The sequence below is a fragment of the Triturus cristatus genome, chromosome 7 (assembly GCF_964204655.1).
Source record: "Triturus cristatus chromosome 7, aTriCri1.1, whole genome shotgun sequence".
NCBI lineage: Eukaryota > Metazoa > Chordata > Amphibia > Caudata > Salamandridae > Triturus > Triturus cristatus.
The window spans coordinates 152,811,658-152,833,953 of NC_140590.1; the positions used below are offsets into that span (position 1 = coordinate 152,811,658).

Below are 22,296 nucleotides of genomic sequence, written 5' to 3' on the forward strand. Positions count from 1 at the left end.
TACATATTTCAGGTTGTTGCATCTTTCCATGTGAATAAAGTCCAGCTGCAAAACTTCGAATGGACATGATGGGGGCGCAAAGTGACCGGCTGGAGTTGGGGTTCCCCTACCAGGGTTGTACTTCAAACATACCATACAATTCTTGACCACATTCTCTGCACACCTGGGAATCCCAGCATTCTGCCATACTGGAGCCAACAACTTGCATATACCTTTCGTACTGATGTGTGCCATTCCATGCGCCATAGTAACTACTGGAAGCACATACGCGTCAGGCAACAACCATCGCCTATGTTCTGTCAGATCAGTCCAGCAACCATTCTCATCCAACTTACCCATACTATCTCTCCACTTGCTTAACTCTTCCTCCGTGGCTTCAGCCTGAAGCGACTTCACACTCTCTATGGTGTTCTCACACATTCCTACATCATTAACCCATCTTGCGGGGCCTGCAACATACATCCTAGTCTTCACATTCTGTGCCGTTTCTCTCGCGGTCTCATCAGCAAACGCATTCCCACGACCAACATCATCTGTAACTTTCCTGTGCGCACTGCATTTCATGATCGCAACTTGCAACGGTAGGGTCAGTGACTCAAGGAGATCATTTACCAACTTGCCATTCTGAATTTTAGCTCCATGCGACGTCAGGAACCCACGCTCTTTCCACAGTCGCCCAAAATTATGAGCCACGCCAAAGGCGTACTGGCTATCTGTATATATATTCACTCTCATTCCTTCAGACAACACGCATGCTCTCGTGAGGGCGATTAATTCTGCAGTTTGGGCCGAATTATGTGGCACTCGTGCAGTTTCCACAACCGTATGTAAAGTCGTGATAGCATATGCAGCAGTAGTGTCACCATTAGGGAGCTTAAAGCATGAACCATCCACCCATAAGGTACCATCACACTCAGTCAGGGGAGTATCTTTCAGATCCACTCTTCCTTTCGTCTCTTCTTCCGTTCTGAACAGACAGTCATGTTGCTCAATCTCATCTGAGTCTGCTGGAATTGGCAACAACGTAGCTGGATTCAGCGTATTGCATCGTTTTATGTGTATGTGATTCGCTAACAGTGTGAGCTCGTAACCCGATAGGCGTGCACTAGTCAAGTGTTGTGTCTTGGTTCTATTAAATAATGTGTCTACAGCATGTGGAACCATAACGATCAATGTGTTGTCCATTACCAGACCAGCAGATTGTCGGATAGACATCGCTGCAGCAGCTGTCGCTCTCAGACAGCTTGGCAATGCCCTCGCTACAGGGTCCAAAGTGGATGAAAAATACGCGCATGGGCGCGGTCTGTCGCCAAAAGGCTGTGTTAACACTGACAACGCACATCCATCTTTCTTGTGAACATACAATGTAAAAGGTTTACTGTAGTCAGGAGTACCTAACACAGGAGCCGAACACAATGCATTACGCAGTTCCACAAAACTTTTCTGGCACTCTTCAGACCATGGGATAGGATTCGGTGTGTCTTTACATGTTAATGCTAACAAAGGTTTCGCCAGCAAGGAAAAGCTAGGGATCCAATGCCTACAGTATGAAGTAATGCCCAAGAAAGCACGTACGTCTCTCTGTGTTTTTGGCACACTCAACTGTGTAATGGCTTGAATTCTCTCTGGGGTCAGTCTCCTTCCCTCCTTCGATAAGAGATGACCTAAATAGGTCACTTCTTGTCGACAATATTGCAGCTTAGATAAAGACACCTTGTGATGAAAAGCAGATAAGTGACGCAACAGGGACAATGTGGCCTCTTTGCAGATCTTTTCAGTATCCGCAGCGATTAGTAAATCGTCCACGTACTGAATCAGGATAGCGCCACCAGGCAAAACAAGTGCATCAAGCTGTGCTTTCAAAGCTTGACTGTATATGAATGGACTCTCACAGTAGCCCTGGGGAGCGCGTTTGAAGCGGAAGCTTCGGCCTCCCAGACTAAACCCAAAAATGTCTCTGCTCTCCTCTGCAATTGGGATGCTAAAGAAAGCATTCTTCAAGTCGATCACTGAAAACCATTCAGCAGAGGCTGGAATCATCGTTAACAAGGCAGTTATATCAGGGACAACTGGAAACTGTGGCACAACAATCTTATTAACCTCTCTAAGATCAATCACAAATCTGTAAACAGGTGGCTGTGAAGGGTCAGTTCGTTTTAAGACAGGTAAAATCGGGCTATTGCAAACGTTGCCTCTTGTTTCTTCAATCACACCCTTATTAATGAAGTCGTGGACAATGTCCAACAATGCCTTCTGGCCTTCATTAGAGATCTTGTACTGGGGAATACGTGGCAGTCTGACATTAGCCTTTAAAGTCACCACGTATGGCGGTATCTCCAAGAGACCCACATCATTGGGACCAGTAGCCCAAAGGGCATCCGGAAGGGATGACAGTTCAGGCGGCATTGTATTTTTGGACAAGTACATTGGGGAAATTACTTTCTCGCCTAATGTAAGTTGTACTCCCGAAGGAGAACAATACAATGTAGCATGCAATCTTTTCAACAGATCCAGTCCCAGCAAATTCTCACCACAACCTGTCGTCAGAATCAGAGGTGCTTTCAGCTCGCAAGGTCCAACAGAAAGTGACATGGGACTAGAAATCGGATTCCTAACCGGGGCGCCAGAAAAACCTACGGAAACATTTATATCGCCAGACAAAGGTGCGCCAGGGAGTTTGGAATGCATGATTGAACTCTTTGCAGCACCAGTGTCTAGCAGAAAAGGCTCCGTTACATTTGCTGTAGTCACCTCAACATATGGTCCACTCTGATCCACTGGCACTGAAACAACTCCCTCTCTCTGTCTATGGCTGTCCTAGTAATCAGTATGTTCTGCATCACCGTCCTCTGCGTAATAATCATTATTATAATACTGGGCCGTATTACTAGTCGCGTTAGCTTGCTGATCAAAGCTATTAATGGTATTTTGAGGCGGCAGAGGACGCGCGTTCTGGGGAACACTTCCACGCCCTCTGCCTCTAGGAGCTTGCTGACCACCTCTACCTCTTGCGCCATACATATTACCGTTCCGCTGCATTAATTTAGGGCAACTATATTTAAAATGACCTTCCTCTTTGCAGTATGAACATTGGTTGGGACCTACCGGGACACGCGGTTGATAATACCCATTCATTTGCTGGTTGTTCTGAAATTGTTGGGGTTGGTGATAGACACCTTGGGGTTGCCTATAATTATTCTGACCTCCACGTGGCGGATAGGCCTGCTGCAAAAGGACCTTTGTCTTTAATTCCTTCGTTTTCTTTTCTGTTCTATCTTTCTCATCTTTATCTCTGTTTTCATAATACTGTGCAGTAGCCAGTATTTGCGCTGAAGAGGAAACAGCCCAAGAGCTCTCCGAGTCTTTCAACTTTTTACACAGGTCAGGGAGTAAATTCTGCACAAACTTATCCACAAACAATCGTTGGCCACCCTCAGTACTCATATCCTGCCCACTGTGATCAATGAACGTTTCCTCAAACCTAGTAAAGAAGTCTGACACTGTCTCATCCTTTTTCTGCTTGCATGCAGATAACTTGTCCCAATTTACGCGCATCGCAGGCATTAGTGTCTTCATATACGTGATGATTCTACCAGGGAGTTCAGCTACTAAAGGCTCAGGTTTCGCGCCACCAGTTTGTCTTGCATCAGCAGCAATAATGTTAGCCCATGTATCCCCTAGCTCTACATCATGGTCCGCATTACGAATTGATCCCCATAGAGGCTGTGGAACAACATTACCAAACAACATGTCTATGTCGGCCAAATTCATAATGCATGATCCTGCCATCTGCGACAACTCTTTATAATAACCTGCTGGGTTTTTACGGGGATCAGGTAAGGACTGCTTGAGCGCTAACACCTCAGAACGCTTCCATGGAACATGCACCCAAACGCGCTGGAAATGTGCTGCCACAGCGGGGTTACCACCGGCAGCTGCAACCGCTTCCTTCCATACCGGGGGAACTTCTCTCATGGGGTATTGTCGCGCTTTTTCCTTTTTCCCCACAGGGACATCCTGTTCGAACAATGACTGTTGACAATCATCATTCCTGAAGGACAGTACAACCGCAACTGCTTTATCTATATCACGGTCCACAATCATACCAGCTCCAAAATCAAACCTCACTCTACACAATTCTCGTGGCCTCGGATTTCTACCACTATCCTCCAATTCCTCACAGAGAATTTCGCACATCTTCTCAAACACATATCTCTGCTTCGGGGCATCCCACTGATGGAAGACATTAACAACCGATTCCACATCATACAATGAAGGGAAAACAACCCATCTGCGCGCCATGCTATCTATTACGTTCTTCTCATCAGGGGTAGGCAACTGACTATGCAATTGCTTACGCTGCAAACCAGGAGTCGCACCAGACAACTCAAAGAGAGGCGACATTAATGAAGTAACCACATTAGCTAAACGCTGTCGCGCTGAAGGAGAAGCTGAGGCAGAAACAGGGGGGAAAACAGAGGGAAGAAAAGAGGACGTAGAAACAGGTACCGAGGTGGTGCAAGGAAAAGTGTTGGGGGAGGCAGCTGCTAAATTAGGCGAAGTTGTAGGAAGTGCGGGGGCAGTTGGACGCACAACTGGCGGCCCTTGAGAGGGTTGCGTTACATTCATAAAAGCCGGCTGTGCGGCAGCTGGTGGTTGCGGCAAAGCCTGCAATACATTAACTGGAGGTGGCATATTCACAAGCTGAGGAGGCGCCGTAGCATTTTGCGCATATGGGGGTGGCGAACTCAACAAGTGTGACATTAGGGGATCTTTCTCCTTCTCTTCGGACTCATTTTGCTTAGAGTGTGGTAAAGCCGGGTAACATTTGTCAATCCCTAACTTGCGCTGCCTGTGCAATTGCTCGCTCATCTGCTCCTCCTCATTGTCTCTAAATTGTACAGCTGCTTGCATTACTGACATACCTCTCTCTCTTTTATTCTTTTTCGCTAGCTTAATTTCCTTCTGTTTGGCTTCCTTTCGCCATAAGCGGAAAGAGTCAAACATCGCCGGCCGGGCTTTCTTCTTAAACAATTTAATTTCCAGATTATCTAAAATATCGGTATCGAAACTACCATTTTGGGGCCATTTTAAAACACCGTCTTTCCTAGTGTAGTGGATCCACACTTCGTTATATGCAATAGGGCCTACGCCATGTTTTACATAGAGCTCATAAGTTGGAGTTCCAACCGGAGGAACCGGACATGATTCCTCTAGCTGGAAATCTTTTCCACAACCCAAACAGAATAATCTACCAAATATTCCAGAACCAGGCATCGTCGCTCACTAGTCTAGATCCAAACGTCAAAGGATTATCGATTACGATAGTCTCGTGAATACACGAGTCCTCTGGCTTTGGGGTTTGCAAACACCAAATCACCAATTACCAAATCAAACCAAACGATCCCGAGGGATACCAAAACAAATGGGAGACGCTCCACTTATACTTAACTGAATATTGCTGATCGATGACGTCACCAGAAGACTCTCTCGATTGTTTCGCTCTCTCAAACTCGTCAAGGGTCCAAAACAGGTCGATTAATCAGGGCAGCAGTCCTTCGTAGCCGTCGGGACGCGGAGAACCTCGCAGAAAAGACTTTCGGACCACGTCGACATGCAGGGGTCGATGAAGTGGCGGCCTTCCTCCGGAATTTCCACACGAAGCTCCTCACGAACCTCTAGCTTGGACTGGTACCGCTGAAATCGGCCCGAGTTGGGCGCCAAACTGAAGTACTGGGTATTCTAGACCCAGCGGTGCAGGGGCACACATCCTATGACTTCGGGGTTTCACCCTGTTCCGGACCTACAGAAACACAGAGTCTTCTGGGTGAAGTCAAAGAATCGTTTATTGGCTGCAGACCAATGACAGGTATCCTAGAAGTACAACAGCGTGTATGTTCTCAGGAGACTGCTGAAAATCATGGAAACGGACTTCGCTTTAAATAGGCCTTTTCCGGCCTCAAGCATACATTCCTGAGTTTTATGAAACGGCAATATACAGGGATATGTTACAAAGAAAAGGCAGAGTCATGATGACCATCCCACATTCCAGTTCGGCCAACTCACAATGATTTACACAATAAGGTTGCGATCCCGCGTTAGATGTCAGCAGACCCCCCAATAAACATGAGCATCTCCTGTTTTGGGAAACAAGTCATAAAGCAGGAACAAGCAGGTGTGGAAGAGATTAGCCGGGGGTTTGTGTAGGATGAGAAGGGTTTTATGATGGGTCGAGCCCTGATGCTAATCACAGGTGGACGGAGGAAGGGGAGCTCGTGAGACCAGTTTGACCCGGGGGAGCAGAGCCAGCTGCCCAGGTCACAGAGAAGTCACGGGAAAGCACATGTACTGAGAGGCCCGTATTTGTTCCATTATAGCCTATGTGAGGGCAATGACAAGATGGCCACTGCTTCAAAAATGGAACCCGCGTAGTACAGCAGAATAACGTGTACGCAGTGCATTCAGGGCTAGAACGACGAGTAAAGCACTCGTACATGCCGCATTTACCATTTGCGGTTCGCTAATACCAAGATAGACAGGGGTAGGGCCTTGTCCCCTACGCGGTTCCGAAGATTGAAGTACGACACTGAGGAGGTTAGTCTTAAGTGCTCTTTAAAAATGATAGCTACGCCACCGCCTCTTTTTGTCCCAGAACGGTTGGCGAGGCATATTTTAAATCCCAGAGGGACTGCCAATGCAATGGAGGTCAAGTTGTCTTCCTTCATCCATGTTTCTGTTAAAAACAGGATATCCCATTCCTGTTCTTCAAGTAACAGCCAGACATCATCAGCATGTTTGGTCAGGGATCTACAATTCAGTAGTCCGGCTCTAATGCCTATCTGAAGTGGAGATTTGGGATTAGGAGGCCTCACAGAATTTACGTTGCCAAAGACTATCTCACAAGTGTTACAAATCTGAGGAGGGGCGAAGGTCAGAGGGTCTGTAGAGTGCGGACAGCATTTAAAGGGGGGAGCCAGAGTCTTTTCCAGGACAGGGCTCATAGTCTCGGGGATCAGCTTCTTCCATTGTCTTTTTAGGAAGTAACATTTACTGGACGCAGAAATGTTGTGCGCCAAGTTCAGTGTAAAAGGGACAAGTGAGTGATCTGACCAGGTCAGAGGGAGTGGATCCTCGGACAGCACATTTTTGATATTAGAGAAGATGAGATCAATAGTATGGCCCCCCCTATGTGTAGGGCCCTCATTGATCAGTCTAAGACTGGCCGTGCTTAAAGTAGCTCTAAGTAGCTCTGCCATGGCACAGTCGGATTTATCCATGTGGATGTTAAAGTCACCCACCACAATAAAATGGGGGTGGAGGAGCGAGCTCTGAACAATCATGTCCAGTAGGATAGATAAGTTAGAATCTGCGCCGCCCGGTGGGCGATAAATCACCAGTCCTGCTAATGAGAGCTGAGGACTTGCCTGAAAGCAGAAATGGAGGCCTTCAATTCCTTGAATAGTCGTAGGTGCTGAGGAGGTTAGTCTTAAGTGCTCTTTAAAAATGATAGCTACGCCACCGCCTCTTTTTGTCCCAGAACGGTTGGCGAGGCATATTTTAAATCCCAGAGGGACTGCCAATGCAATGGAAGTCAAGTTGTCTTCCTTCATCCATGTTTCTGTTAAAAACAGGATATCCCATTCCTGTTCTTCAAGTAACAGCCAGACATCATCAGCATGTTTGGCCAGGGATCTACAATTCAGTAGTCCGGCTCTAATGCCTATCTGAAGTGGAGATTTGGGATTAGGAGGCCTCACAGAATTTACGTTGCCAAAGACTATCTCACAAGTGTTACAAATCTGAGGAGGGGCGAAGGTCAGAGGGTCTGTAGAGAGCGGACAGCATTTAAAGGGGGGAGCCAGAGCCTTTAGGTCCTCACCTGACCACACTATCCTTTCACCCTGAGATCCCTCGCCAGCAGCATGTCTGGCCCCGGCCGCGGTCTGGTCGCGGACGGGCGCAGACGGGCTTGCCTTAGGCGCGCCTTCGGCGCGCAAACGGCGCCCCCGCTGCGCCCGTCCGCTGCGCTTCCGGTGGAAACACATGATAAATAGTGGCGGAGGTAGGGGTGTGGCCTGTCAGGTGGTGGGCGTGGCCTGCGTGTCCCAGGGCAGGGCGTCCACTCGAGAAAGTATCCCGTGGCAGAGGGGGATCGAGGTAGGAAAGTTGTCAATCACCTTAAATACACACTCGAAGTAGTAACATAAAGTCTAAAATCACTTCAGTTTACACAGTAATACAATTTTAAAAACGCTAGCTAGACTCTCCCGGCTTCCGCCTCAGGAGGTCAAAGTGTTCTGCCTCGCGCTAGGAGTGGCGCGCTATTTGAGCGTTCGTTCGTCTAAAAAGGGGCGTGGCCTGTCAGGTGGTGGGCGTGGCCTGCGTGTCCCAGGGCAGGGCGTCCACTCGAGAAAGTATCCCGTGGCAGAGGGGGATCGAGGTAGGAAAGTTGTCAATCACCTTAAATACACACTCGAAGTAGTAAAATAAAGTCTAAAATCACTTCAGTTTACACAGTAATACAATTTTAAAAACGCTAGCTAGACTCTCCCGGCTTCCGCCTCAGGAGGTCAAAGTGTTATTCTTGCTAGCGTTTTCCTTAACTGCTGAGGTGTACCAAAAACATCTTAATCACAATACTATTCTCGAAGACTAATTCAATCCAAATACTTCATTCCAACACACTTGGAGACACTACATTCACTTTTTTCCATTGTTTAAACAGCTGCTGTAAATATGTTCTGTGGCCTGCCTTTCACCCTGGCAGCAGACTTTGTGAAGTCATAATTCAAGTGTAATAAGTAACTTATTAATGTTGAGCAATTACAAGTGTCTGGAGATACCACAACTCAACTGTAATAAGGAAATTGTTTTGTAAAGGTATTGCCACCTCCCACGAATATAATACATTTGTTACTTTTATTTTTCCGTAAGTAGAATCAAAAACATGGTATTGCCAAAATAGAAAAGTTGAATGAAAACAGTGATTGAAATACTGAATTATTTTTAGTAAAGGAAAGAGACCAGCACTTATATCTGTAAATACGCCTCTTAGGACATATCATGCACAGTTATGCTGGCATTATCAAAAGTACAAACATGTAAAACAGCAAGACATGCTGACACCACAAATTGAAGACAGTGAGCTGTGATTGCCTCTCTCTAGGGCATAGTCACAAGGGGATTGCGCCGCCGGAAGTCACTTTGACCGACGTTCCGGTGGTGCAGTGCTCTGCTTCATATTTACAAAGTGGCGTTAAGCTACTTTTTGTGGCTTATCGCCGCTTTGTAAATATGGTACTCTTTCATGCAGTTTTATGCATCAAAGGGGTGTGCAATGGCTGTTGCTGTAGGCGTTCCACCACATCATTCATTGCTTTTTGAAGCTGCCCCAGATTTACAAGGATGTGTAAATCAGAGGCAGCGCTAAAAAGGAACAGCATGAAGAAGCTGGCATTTGATATTTTAGATAAAATAATTTTATCTCCCCTCGTTTTTGCTTTTTCTATGTGTGCTGCATTCTTCAGCACACATGAAAAGAGCTAAATGCCATTAATGATTGTGTTTTTAGCAGGAAGGTATTCCTTCCTACACAAAAGCAATCATTAAGTAATGGCGACTTGCTACTTCTACCTGCAATGCAGGCACTCTTGCACTATGGCGAAAGGTGTCTGTGTTGGGGCTAGGCAGCTATTGTTAGCGCCAGCACGAGGGAAGACACAGCGGTGCAACATATTCTTGTAAGTGCGCCACATCCCTGCGTTAAATGATACTACGCAAGGCTGCAGAATTTTCCGCAGCGCTGCGTCTGAAGTTTATGTATTAACACTGTCTGAAGTTTATGCATTAACGCTGATGAATATAAAGGTATGCGCTTGACACAGCATTAACTGTAAACGCAGGCTCTCAGATCTACTCTGAGCCAGCGCAACTCCTCATGATGCAGAGTCCTGGGGTCTCATTTACAGTGATTTGGTGTAAGGCAGCGCCCAAGCCTTTTTGCTTCGCTGCCCTATGCCAAATTGAAAGGGCAGGAATGCACGGTATTTACGAAATACAGTATATTCATGTCCTTTCAGCCAGTGCACGCGCACAATTTGGTGCCTGGCACCAATGCAGGCACCCTTGCACCATGGTACAAGGGTGTCTGCATTGTTGGCAGGATTGTTTTTGTGCAGCATGGGACATGTGGCAAGGGGACACATGTACGTACCTTTTTTCAGGTTGCAAATTTGACCAATTCACTGAATCTGGCTGTCTGCAACTAGAAGAATGTGTTTTACTATGTGCCAAACCCTATTTTGCGATTCAGTAAACTATTACTGAATTGCAAAATGGGTTAGCGATTTGATTTTAGGAAGGGGCGTGTTAAGGGTGTCCCTGCCTAATAGCGACTCACAGTGGTATGTACGAATGTTTTGCGACTTAAAAGTGGTTGCAGAACATTCACTTTTTACCTCTAAATACAATTTGGCGGTAACCCATTGTCAAATGGGAACGGGTCCCCAAGGACTCCTTCCCATGTGTGATAATATACGAAAATATTTTTTAAGAGCAGGCAGTGGTTCCATGGACAACTGCCTACCCTTAAAAAATGAAACTGAAAAATTTCATTTTTCTTTTTTAAATGTATCCCGTTTTCCTTTGAAGAACACTGGCTATATTTAAAAAATGAAAAAAAAACCTAACATGGTCGTCTTCTGCCCCCAGCGGGACCCCATCCCTGTGTTTTTAGCAATTCCTATTGGGCCACAAATTGTGACCTACCTCATGAATATATTAATGAGGTAGGTCTTTTGCGACCCGATCAGGAATCGCAAAACGTGTCACAGGCACATTAGTGCATATGTGTTTGCAATTTCCCAGTAGCGAATTGCAAAAAATCACTGTTTGCAACTCGCAAAATGAAACCTAAGTACATGTGGCCCACGGTTATCTAATATATGGCAGAAACCTCAAACTATGAGATACATTCTCTGGAAATTAACCTGACATTCCTGATCTCACTTTAAGCTTCTAAGTACTTGACCTTGAAAGATTTCATGCAGATGGATTAGACTTCACCAATTTCTTGGCACATGAAATTATTTTTGTGCCCTCATTTGGCTTAGCCAGACCTTTATGGATCTGCACGAAATTTAACATACCATCAGAAATCTGCCTAATTTCATGTGGATCCATTAAATACAGGTAGTTATTGCCCTTTTGATGTATCTGCGTGATTTAAAAAAAGAAAGTGTAATCTTAAAGTGCCAAGCTTTTTCCTAATTTTATGTAAATTTGTCAGAAGATTCTAAAAATGCAGCCAAGTCAATAATACATGCTTTCAAGAGTCAAGATAGCTCTGCATGAAGGCTTCCATGCCTGGCTGACACATTATTCAAATGCAAATATTTTGCAGAGTCCTGAATAGATTTACGCCAAATCAAGCAAAGTAAAGGCACTCCAACAAGTAAAGCTTTACTTGTATGCTATAAGTTGCTGTAAGTCACTTCAGAGGTTTTTGCTACAGGAGAGAGCACATTTTTACTCTGAGAGCTAAAATAGGAAATACGAAAATCAGTTGATACAATGACAGTTGATTAATGACCCAGTCTGGAGCTTCCAGGTCATGGCAAAAATGTGAAGTGCCTGTGAAACTCAGTGGGGGGCAGTCTCAGAGGTTGACCTTGCTAGATGTAATTTATAATTTTATGGACCACTAAGCTTAGTTTGTGTAGCAAACCGTAGTGCAGAAGCATACTCAGAAAGGAACTATATCTTGAGGTAACCACCAGTTTAGTGGCACTGCAGCCAACCCTACGCTGTGCATGGCCTTTGGGTTGGCTTTACCTATGCACCATAGTGCAGGGGAAGATTGTTTATGTGCAGGAAGGTGTCCTTCTTTAAATGGCATTCTGTAACTTCTATGTGTGCTGCTTAATGCAGCACACATAAAAGTTACAAAACGTCATAAAGACTGTTTCTGTGCAGGAATGGACACCTACCACCACATAAACAATCAATGGCATTTTGCTGTTTCCATGTGTTTTGCACAACGCAGCACAAACGGAAACAGCAAAAACTAGGAGAAATTAAACATTTCTCCTTGTTGCGCCCTGTTGAGACCAAGTTTTCCCTGTTGTTAATTTTGTCGCTGCCCCATATTTAGGCCACCCTTGTAAATATGGGGCAGCATCAAATTCAATGGGTGTTGCAGTGAAACGCCGACGGCAACACCCATTGCCCTCCCCTTTCACTCTAAGTATAGTGTGAAAGGAGGCTTTATGTACAAGGCAGCGTTAACCCACATTAAGCAGCTTAACGCTGCCTTGTAAATAAGGCATAGCCCTTATCACCACAGCAACGTCGTGAAAAGGGACATTGTGGTGGCAATAGGGGCTTGTAGTAATGCCCTTTAGTCCTGCATTAAGTTTACAAACATAAACCCTAATGGCTTTTCCAATGCTTGTTCTTTGTGAAACAGACAAGCTGGTATGAAAGCAGTTAAGCTGCAATGAAATGGTTCCCTTGTATGAAAGGATTTTGCTGCACCGTATGTCTTGCTACTCCAGGCAACAGTTATTGGACAGGTTCTGTGGCAGAAAGCCTCAACTTTAACACAACATCATACTCAGATGAAATTATTTTTCATGCATATCAGTAATATTTGTATTCAGTCCAGTGCACTTGAACTGATATTCCATTTTCAAATGCACCTGTGCAATCTTGTCTACAAATCAGTTATATCTAATTTAATACCGCTGTACTCTTTTACGTTTGAAAGTCTCCTCTGTACACATTCAGTCGCAGAAAGTGTTGGTCCTGATATGAAACAGTGTTCATTGAGTATGCTTGAGGAGTTTTGTTTGTCTAGTATGTATGAGTGATTGTTATATGTAAGTGAGGGTGTCGTAAAAACCAGTATATGTTAATGTGGATATTTATGTTGTATTGTTTTTTCTATTTGGATATTTGATAAAACCGTGCAAATCAAAAAACAAATGTATTGTATGAAAATATTGTGGATTAAACGGAAAAAGTGGTTAAGAGTGAAACTGTTTCATTCAGTTCACGGTCCAATTCTCTCCTAGAGTTAAGTGCAGCATTGGCACCGTTCTTGTTTTGTGGATTATATGTGGCTTGGCCTTGCTGCTATATAGCCAAAACCCGAGTTTGTTCTTCAGGATAAATGCTAGCGGCATAAAATAGAGTGCCTGAAGTGTCATAGATTGGAGTGGAGTGTCGTAGAGGGGGGTGGAATGTTGTGGAGTGACGTAGAGAAGAGTGGAGAGGAGACGAGTAGAGTGGAATGGAGTGGAGTAGAGTGTTGTAAATTGGTGTGGCATAGAGTCGCATACAGTCGAGTGGTGTTGCATGAAGGAGTGGAATAAAGTGGGGAAATATGTTGTAAAGTAGAGTAGAGTGGAACAGCATAGAATGGAGTAAAGTTGTGTAGAGTGACTTGTTCAGAGTGGATTAGGGTGGAGAGTCATAGAGTGGAGTAGAGTGGCCTAAAGTCAAGTGGCATAGAGTGTCTTAGAGTGGCATAAAATAGAGTAGAGTGTTATAAAGTGGAGTGTCGTAGAGCAAAGTAGAGCAGAGTGGCATAGAGTAGAGTGGCATAGGATGGAGAGGCGTAGAGTGGGGTGTCATAGAGTGGTATAAGGTAGAGTAATGTGTCGTAGAGTGTCATGCAATAGAGTGGCTTAGCGTAGAGTGGAGTAAAGTGTCATAAAGTGTAGTGGCATAGAGGTGAGTATAGTGGCATGGACTATCATACAGTGAAGTGTCATGGGGTGTCGTAGAGTGGAGTGTCATAGAGTGGATTGTCATGGCCTAGAGTGAAGTGGTATAGAGTGTTGTCGAGTGGATTGTCATAGAATGGAATGTCGTAGAGTTAAGTTGAGTGTCACAGAGTGGAGTAGAGTGTTTTTGAGTGGAGTTGTGTAGAGTGGTACCTCACTGCCATTACAAACAACACATTTTCAATTGAAATGACTATTACATTTGCACATACAGTCTTGATGATAAAACTATACAGTGCACAAATGAAAATTTGTGGAAATGGCATCACCTAGTGTATGCTTCATTTGTGCTTTCCTAATTCTGATTTATTTTGAAATATTTGTCCATTAATTTACAGACATTTCGATTTCGTTGCATGCTAGAAAAAAGACTTTCTTTTCCTGTACCCAGCAAGATTTTCAAATAAATCCTCTCACATTGAAGTAAGAGAAAGAGAAGTAAACACCAAGCTTCCTCGGTAGACAGAGCCTGACATTTTACCTCTGTCTTTGAGTGCACAGCAAATGTGACAAGAAAAGTAGACAATGTATAGGCTTGTTTATAGAAAGCAAGAACTAGTGTAAGAATGCAGTAAACAGTCTATGCTCTATGGGATGGACTAACTTAAGCTGGACAGCCTGAAAGAAATAGAGCCAGAAAATAGAAAGCAAGCAAATGTGAGTTACCGATTATTAAGTCAATGGTAAACAATGGGTAGATTGTATTCCCCAGGAAGCCTGTCTGTGCTGCGCTGTCTGGTAGGCATTGACCAAAACACTGAATCTACGTTAGTAGTACCTTAATTGGCCATTTTCACATTATAGGAATAACATGGATCCTGTATGCCATCTGCCTATAATAGTAGGTGACCTATACGTAAGGTGCGGGGGAGGCCGGTGGGGATATTCTTTCATGATGATTCATCCTTAAACGAAACAGCTTCTCTAGAGACCCAGAGAGTGGCCAGGCCAAGACCAATAAGGTTACCTTGCAGGAGAAGATGAGAGCAGCAAGCCCCAAAGGGAAGCAGCACCAAATCATGTTGAAGATGGAGTAGCCCACATAACTTGGCACGTAGTTAGGCAGAGACATTGTCACCACGGTTGTCTGTGTGGTCACCACAGGCACAGCCTCCTGAACGAACACCGTATTGTTTTGTGGGTATTGATAGGTTGGATAGGTTGGGTAACCAGGAACCGTATTCACAATAGGTAGCTGCTGCACTTGCATCTTTGGAGGATTGGGGCTGTAGGCTGGAGGGTTGTATGCTGGCAGATCCTGGCGGTTTCCTGTTGGGTACATTCTTCTGATCTGTATCTCTTTTCTTCTTATCCTAAGTTAATGTATAGATTTCTTGTCTGAAATTCTGCCAGTTTTCAGACAAGTTTTCTCCAGTTTTCTATGTAGCCAGTTTTGAGCCTAGTCGGATAACTGGCTCCCAGCACTGCTTCACGTCCCACACACTCTGTCTGTTTGCCTTGCCTAGAAGTCTCTCCAACAGAAACAAAAGGAAGTATTCTGTTTTCTGTGTTCACAACGGTTGCCTGTGGTGCAAAATGCACAGCGAACCACCTGAAAGCAATTGTTTGACAATTGCTTGACAGTATAATTGTAATCTCCAGCTTGTAAAGCTGACATTACTTCTATTGTTCAATGTAGCCATGCAGACTCTTTTCTGTCTTGTTCCTGTGCACGTTGCACTGGTTGATTTTCTTTGGAGGATGATTTCAGACATTTTCCTTCTTATGTTCTCTAGATACAACTCAAAGGTCTCATCTCAAGTTTAGGTGTGGTCCTGGCCTGATATCTACTCTCTGGACCCCTGTCCTTCTTTTCCATTGACCTCTGCCTCGTAACTTTACTGTGCGTCAAGCATGTCAGCTGTCCATAATAAAAATCACTTTACTTTCCTATGTTATTGTTCTCTCACTGGACAGCAGTGCATGGTACACATGGTACTTATTTGCCTTCAGTTCCTACCAGCTCAATTTGGTCTTGTTCAGATATTAATTTTCTTCCCACTGAGTGAAATTAGAAATAGAGAGCTGAATTAATCAAAAACACATTGGGGCTCTTAACAAAGGAATTTTGGAGGAAATAAGGCAGTACTGTTGTAGGTAATGTTACTTGCCTTTGGGGCCCAAAGCATCGTAAATGGGAAAAAATGGCAATATTCAAATTCAAAACCCTGCCGTAGCAATAATTTCTTGGGTGGTACTATGTCGTGTGACGACCGCAGATCCTGTCAGACGAGCAAAGATTGCACAATTGTGTAGGCTGCATGAAGAGAACAGCTACTTTTTGGAGGGTACGTTGTTTAGTTATGAGCAGTAGTAATACAGGCACGACTAGCCCCTCGCCCAAGCAGCCACTACCAGGACTGGTAAAATGGACACTCAAATGCCTACACATTCCAACAAGCAATGCTGTCAGACATTAGCACTAGACTAGGGGCAGTCTCTCATGGGGGTTCTGAACCTTCTTTTACCATCATTGTATTAAAGCAAATGAGCCCTTTTATGGCCTGACCATCCAATGCAGATCAAAGACAATCCATCCTCAAGGTCACTATCTGTAACTTTCAAAGGTTAAGAGCAATGCTATGAGAGTGCACTTGCTTTAGCCAGAAAATAAAAAAATAAAAATCAAGAGCAAGTTGGTAAATTTATTAATACAACTCAAGACATTCAAAAACATTTCATTTCAGGGTAATATAAAATGATAACACTAGAGAGTGGTTTAACCCCAAGCTGCATTTTTGAGTGTTTTAAAAAGGCAGCAGGACCTCCAATTTGAGTACAGCAACAATATATTTTCTTCCCAAGAATCATGAGGGCATTATAGTTTGATTACATGTGTTGCAACACGTTATGCAATTACAAACAGACAAGTTAGGTGACCATATCTATTTTCTCTGAATAGCATAATTCTGCATTGCAACTCAAGGGTTAATTATGAGTGGCGTGTAAAATGTTGTCCTGTGCGAAAATTCCTACTTACGCACATGTAGCGTCCTCCCCAGCCTGGGTGCTCATAAATAAATATGCCACACACTGAGCCTGGTCTTACACCTCTTTATTGCTGTGTGTGTAAATGTGGGACTCAACATTATAAGCATGAACTCTATTCACCACACCTGAATGCTTAACTTCACAGTTCTAAGGAGTCTTTCAGGAACCAAAAGGGTCCCGTCATCGTTAACTCACAAGACACTTAATATCTATCCTTGTTAAATAAAAAATGCTATATTTTCGGAGATATATATATATATATACACATTACAACTCCTCCATACGTCGTCATGGCTCACTGACTAAATGCCCAGATCGTGTCTTCTGAGGCTGTGAAGTGAGAAGAGAGGTGTCCATGACTGTCACTAGTGATGTAGGGACAGATGCAGTCAGGGGGCTCTCAATCGAACCAGTCTCATTTCTAACATCAGGAACTGGCGAATGATGAGGCAGGTACCTTAAGTGCAAAGAATCTCATGTAATGGGCTTTCCGGAACGGTAAGTAGTCACTATGTGTCCTATACTAGTCACAACTTTGAAGGATTCAGCATCAACTGGGGCATCAGACTTGCGATTTCTTTGCTGTTGCACCAATACTCGATCTCCTGCATTGAAAGTAGTGTTCTTCACACATCAATGCTTGTCAGCATATACTTTCTTCTTGTGCTTGAGGCACAAGGTTGTTTGATGAAGTTCATCGTCTGTTATAGATCTTCTGTTGGTCTTATGTGGAATCTTGGTCATGATGGCTCTTCCGAACACCAGGGTAGCAGGACTTTAACCGGTTGTTGAGTGCGGAGTCGATAGATAAGCTCAAAGAGCAGCATGGAGAGCTGACTTCAGATAAGTCTTCTCCAACGTAGCAGGCTGAATGGTCTTTTTAAGTGTGCTCCAAAAGCATTTGACGGTGCCATCTCCTTGTGGCCAAAGAAGGGTGCTTTTCTGATGGTTCACATTGAGATGATTAAGAAAGTCTCTGAATTCTCGACTGTTAAAAGGTGGTCCACTGTCAGACTTTAGAACTGAAGGAACACCTCTAGATGACTCTTTCTGAGTAATCGATGAGAGAGCTTCTACAAATTGAAAATGGGAATATTCATCGATAAACACCATTATGTGATGTTGATTGCCAAGAGGACCAAATAACTCCACAGCAATTCTCTCCCATACATATTTTAGTAAATCTGACATGTTCAAGGTATGTTGAGTGATTTGGGAGATAAGCAATTGCACAAATGACAGGCCTTCAGCTCTCTTTCAACTCTCTCATCAAAATGAGGAAACCAAACTCGGTCTTGTAGAGCTTGTTTAGTGTCAACAATTCCACAAAGTCCTTCATGGGCCACTTCAATTACTTGTTGTTGCAGGCTCTCCTGAATGACGATTATCGACCCTCATAAGACAATACCTTCTTGAGTAACAGACAGTTAATTTTGCACATTTTAGAACTTCTGATATTTACTGTCACATGTGAGAAGAAGAGTGTGCTGTTTCCTGGATTGATGTGCAATATTATCTTTTAGTATCAACATGTCACTATCTTTGCTCATTGCAGTAATAATCTGCTCCAATGAAATAGTGGCAGGTGTACTGGACTTTACGATGAAGTTAATGTAGGTTGGGGCGTGATCTAGCCAAGCAGCAAAATTGCCGCTCCTTGAGAGGGCTCTGCAGGCTGGGTCAATATCCGTGTATAATCCGCCTGCATCTGTGAACGTGACAGCTGTAACTTACCAGTAAACGATTCTCCCGTCCACTGGGGAGTCGGTTGAGCCCGGTCCGGAGGCTGTGCCAGGTGCCATTGGACTGTTACAGGCTGCTCCGCGCCATGCTTGGGTTTGCGTGTGCGATCTGCGGACCCGGAGCGCATCGGCGTGTACATCAACACGTGGCATCGGTGGAGACCCCGGAGCTTGGTGTTTGCGGCCTGCCTGTACCCGGACGAATTACGTGACATTGAGCCCCTAGACCGGACCGGGACTACGTTGCCAGCTCGTGAACATGGAGGGCGCGCCGATCTACAGGTGAGAGGTGGGGGGGCTTCGCAGGGTGGTTCTGGCTACGCTGGCTGGGCTGGTACAATCCCGGCGCTGGGAGTGGCACTGCAAGATGGCGCCCCCTTGCCAGCAGATACTGCGCTGTGGGCTCTAGTGGCAGTATCGGTTGGATTGACGGCCTCCAAGACCCGCTGCGCGCCATAGCATTGGGCGTGTGTGGTGGTCCTCACCGAGTAGAGTGGGAAAGGTCCGGGCGGCCAGGAGAGTTGGAGGCCCAATCGCGCATAAGGAGAATCCAAGGCATATGGCCAAGGGAGTCTGCTGAGGCCAATGAATCACCACTGAACACACCACAAAAGCCTCTGACTGTCATGGTGCTGGAGTGACCACCAGTAATACACTCCTGCATGCAAAGCAGGATCAGAGGGTGTATGGCATCAACTGCATGGGGCAACTGAAAAGGTATCTACGGCTCCCCGTGCCTCTACAGCACCTCAAACCCGGGGCTGTGGCAGCTTTCTGTGCTGCTGATTCAAGCTCAGTCGTTGGGGGAAGGCTCCGGCTCCCCTTATTTGACCTGCAAAATCTACAACAGCTCTGCAAGCAAGACACTCTGATATCCAACAGTCCCATTGCTGGGTCGCTTGGACGGTGAGCGCACTACACCCAAGCAGCAAAATATTCAGCGACTACGTGGACCGCACCCTCGAGAATCGGTAGTGTGGCCTAACAAGGAACTGGGGAAGACAGATACTAGACAAACTAAGCTTCCCTTCGAAAATAAAAGACATACCAGAACCGCAGAATCAGAGACTGAACCCGAAAATTAGCATGGATCGGATGCAGTGGGGGGAAGTGACGACATGCGCTCTATCCTTCTTGAGGTGCGTTCCAGCCTCAAAACTATCAATACTAAAATTGATAAGCACACGGATCGATTGGATCAAGTTAAGAAACAAGTGGGTTTGCACGAACTCCGGATAAATCAACTTGAGAACCGGGTCTCCAACGCACATGAGTTCTACATGGAGTCCCGAGAACAATAATTGAATATGGTGAAAGTGCTGGAAGTTATCAAGGCCAATAATGAGGACTTAGAGGCTAGATCCCGCCATAATAATGTTCATATAATTGGAATCCCTGAGACAACAGCCATGGCCAAGGTTGAGGACTTTGTTGAAAATCTCCTTCGCGATCTTTTTGTGACTTCTCTCTCACCGATGTTCGTAGTGGAAAAGGCCCATAGATCGCTGGCCCCCAAACTACCTGTGGGAGGTACGCCAAGACCTATCCTGGCCCGTATTTTGAACTACCGGGACAGAGGCACCTTCTTGCGGGTGGCTAGAGAAATGGGCCAGATCACGCACCAGGGAAACCAGATCTCCATTTTCCTGGACTTCAATCCAGCAGTACAATCGACGAGACGTGAATTTGTCCCAGCCAAACGTCTTCTAAGACAGGCAGGTGTCACATATGCCCTGCTAAACCCAGCCAAGCTGAGAGTTAATCATGAAGGAAACCAGTATTTTTTCACGGATGCGAAATCAGCTTTAACATTTGCCAAAAACGCCATGGGAAACAAACAGCAGACGAAAAACACAGAGCGCATGGAGGGAACACTTAGCGACAACGATTAACTTAAGCTCACTCTGTATTGATCTGCATTTATTGTTCTGGGGGGGAAAGGAATACCTAATTTCCGCTGTACCTTATGTTAGACTCTGCTGTCTTACTAGCCTTAGTCCCCCTGGACTGGATGGATTGTCGGAACACTACGGTCCTGTTCATTTGAGTCACGTTCTCATGGAGGCTCTCAGCCACCTGGTTTTTGACCAGGGTGTTAGACGGCGACATCTCACCCCAAGGGAGATCTCCCATTCCTATTCAGTATATACATGTTGTTGGTTTGTTTGAAGTTGGGGGGAGGGTGGGATAATGTGACTCAACCTATTTGGGGGGTTGGTGTGGGCGAGGGGTAGGGCAGGGGGTGCAACACAGCAATGCTTGATTTTCTTGTCACACATCACCTGCTTTGTTGGTAATGGGAGGAATGAGACACACCCAGCATGCACCGCAATGATGTAAAATGACATCCCTGAGGCTCTTAACCTGGAATATAAGAGTTCTGAATGTCCACAGGAAGACTAGGTTAATACACGCATACTTGATCCACCACAAGTTAGGCTGCTGCTGCTGCAGGAGACACATCTCCTGGATGCTTCAAGTGCTAACCTGCAGCATGGCCACTGGGGCAAGACACACTCCACAGGCTATTCTAATTATTCATGTGGTGTAGTCATATTGACGCGCAGGAGACTGAACAGGACGTCAACACATACCCACATTGACATAGAAGGCAGGTTTATTGTTCTCAAAGGCTCCCTCTGCGAAATGGAGGTAGTATTTGTTGCGATATATGAGACAAATACTGACGACCTTGATTTCTTTCACTTGATTTGGGCCCTTATAGCTGGCTTGGACTGTGACACTGTAATTTGGGGGGGGGGTGATTTTAATGCTATATTGAACGACTCCTTGGACAGACTGGGTACTTCCCGCAGCTTACATCCCAGGGCAAGTGCAGCACTGAACTCCTTGATTCAAACTAATGACCTAGTACATATATGAAGACACCGACATCTGGATAAAATTGAAGGATCATGCGTAACCGTACAGCATAGCACATGGTCCAGGCTAGACTTTTGGGTTGTATCCCGAGACATTGCGGCGTGGACCTTGGATGTCTCTCTTCTCCCCAGAATTTTCTCAGACCACACCCTATGCTTATTACAGCTAGATCTCCCCAAAGTACTGACGGGTCCCTTCTCGTGGAGACTTCCTAATACGGAGCTGCTAGACCAAGTATTCCGCGAGTAGACTCGACAAGATATAAGTAACTACTTCAGTGAGGATGAAGGCTCAGTTGAGACAGAGGGTGCACTGTGGGAGGCGTTCAAAGTGGTTATACGGGCAGCTATATAACAGGCGGGGGTTCTAAAATCGATTAGTCAAAGGCTCTGCATGCTTGAGAGTCCGCTGAAGGATAATGAGAAGAGCTTATTTACCTCTGACAATGGGACACATATGGCTGCAGCTAGAGAGCTGCTCTCTGAATATACGGAGGAGGCATACGTTTTTGGGGAAATATAGCGCAGCTAGAAGGTACGGGGAAGGCGATAGACCAGTGACCAGGCATGCTTAGGCCGTCGAGAACCACCAACATTATCACTGAAATCCACCAGAACGGGAGGGACCCCATCAGAGAGGTGCAACAAATACTGAACCACATAACTGATTTTTACGCAAACCTTTACACGTCTACCATTCCTGATATGCAGGAGGAGCTATGCAAGTATTTTGACTCATTAGCGTTTCTTTGGCTTAGTAAAGTGCATAGGGAGTACTTGAATGAACCTTATACCCTGGAAGATGTAACAAAAGTAATCAACAGTCTTCCTAATGACAAGGCCCCTGCTCTTGACGGCCTACCAACCTCCTTTTACAAAACGAATAGTGACATA

At 45.2% G+C, this 22,296-nt stretch overlaps 1 long non-coding RNA gene across 1 annotated transcript in view; it reads right to left on the minus strand.

Moving 5' to 3' along the window:
- LOC146809081 (uncharacterized) overlaps positions 1-15,233 on the minus strand; it is a 38,043-nt gene extending 22,810 nt beyond the window's left edge. The window contains exon 1 of the long non-coding RNA XR_014965524.1: positions 14,755-15,233. This is a non-coding gene — a long non-coding RNA (uncharacterized LOC146809081). The remainder of the gene's footprint in view (positions 1-14,754) is intronic.
- Positions 15,234-22,296: the final 7,063 nt, after the last annotated feature.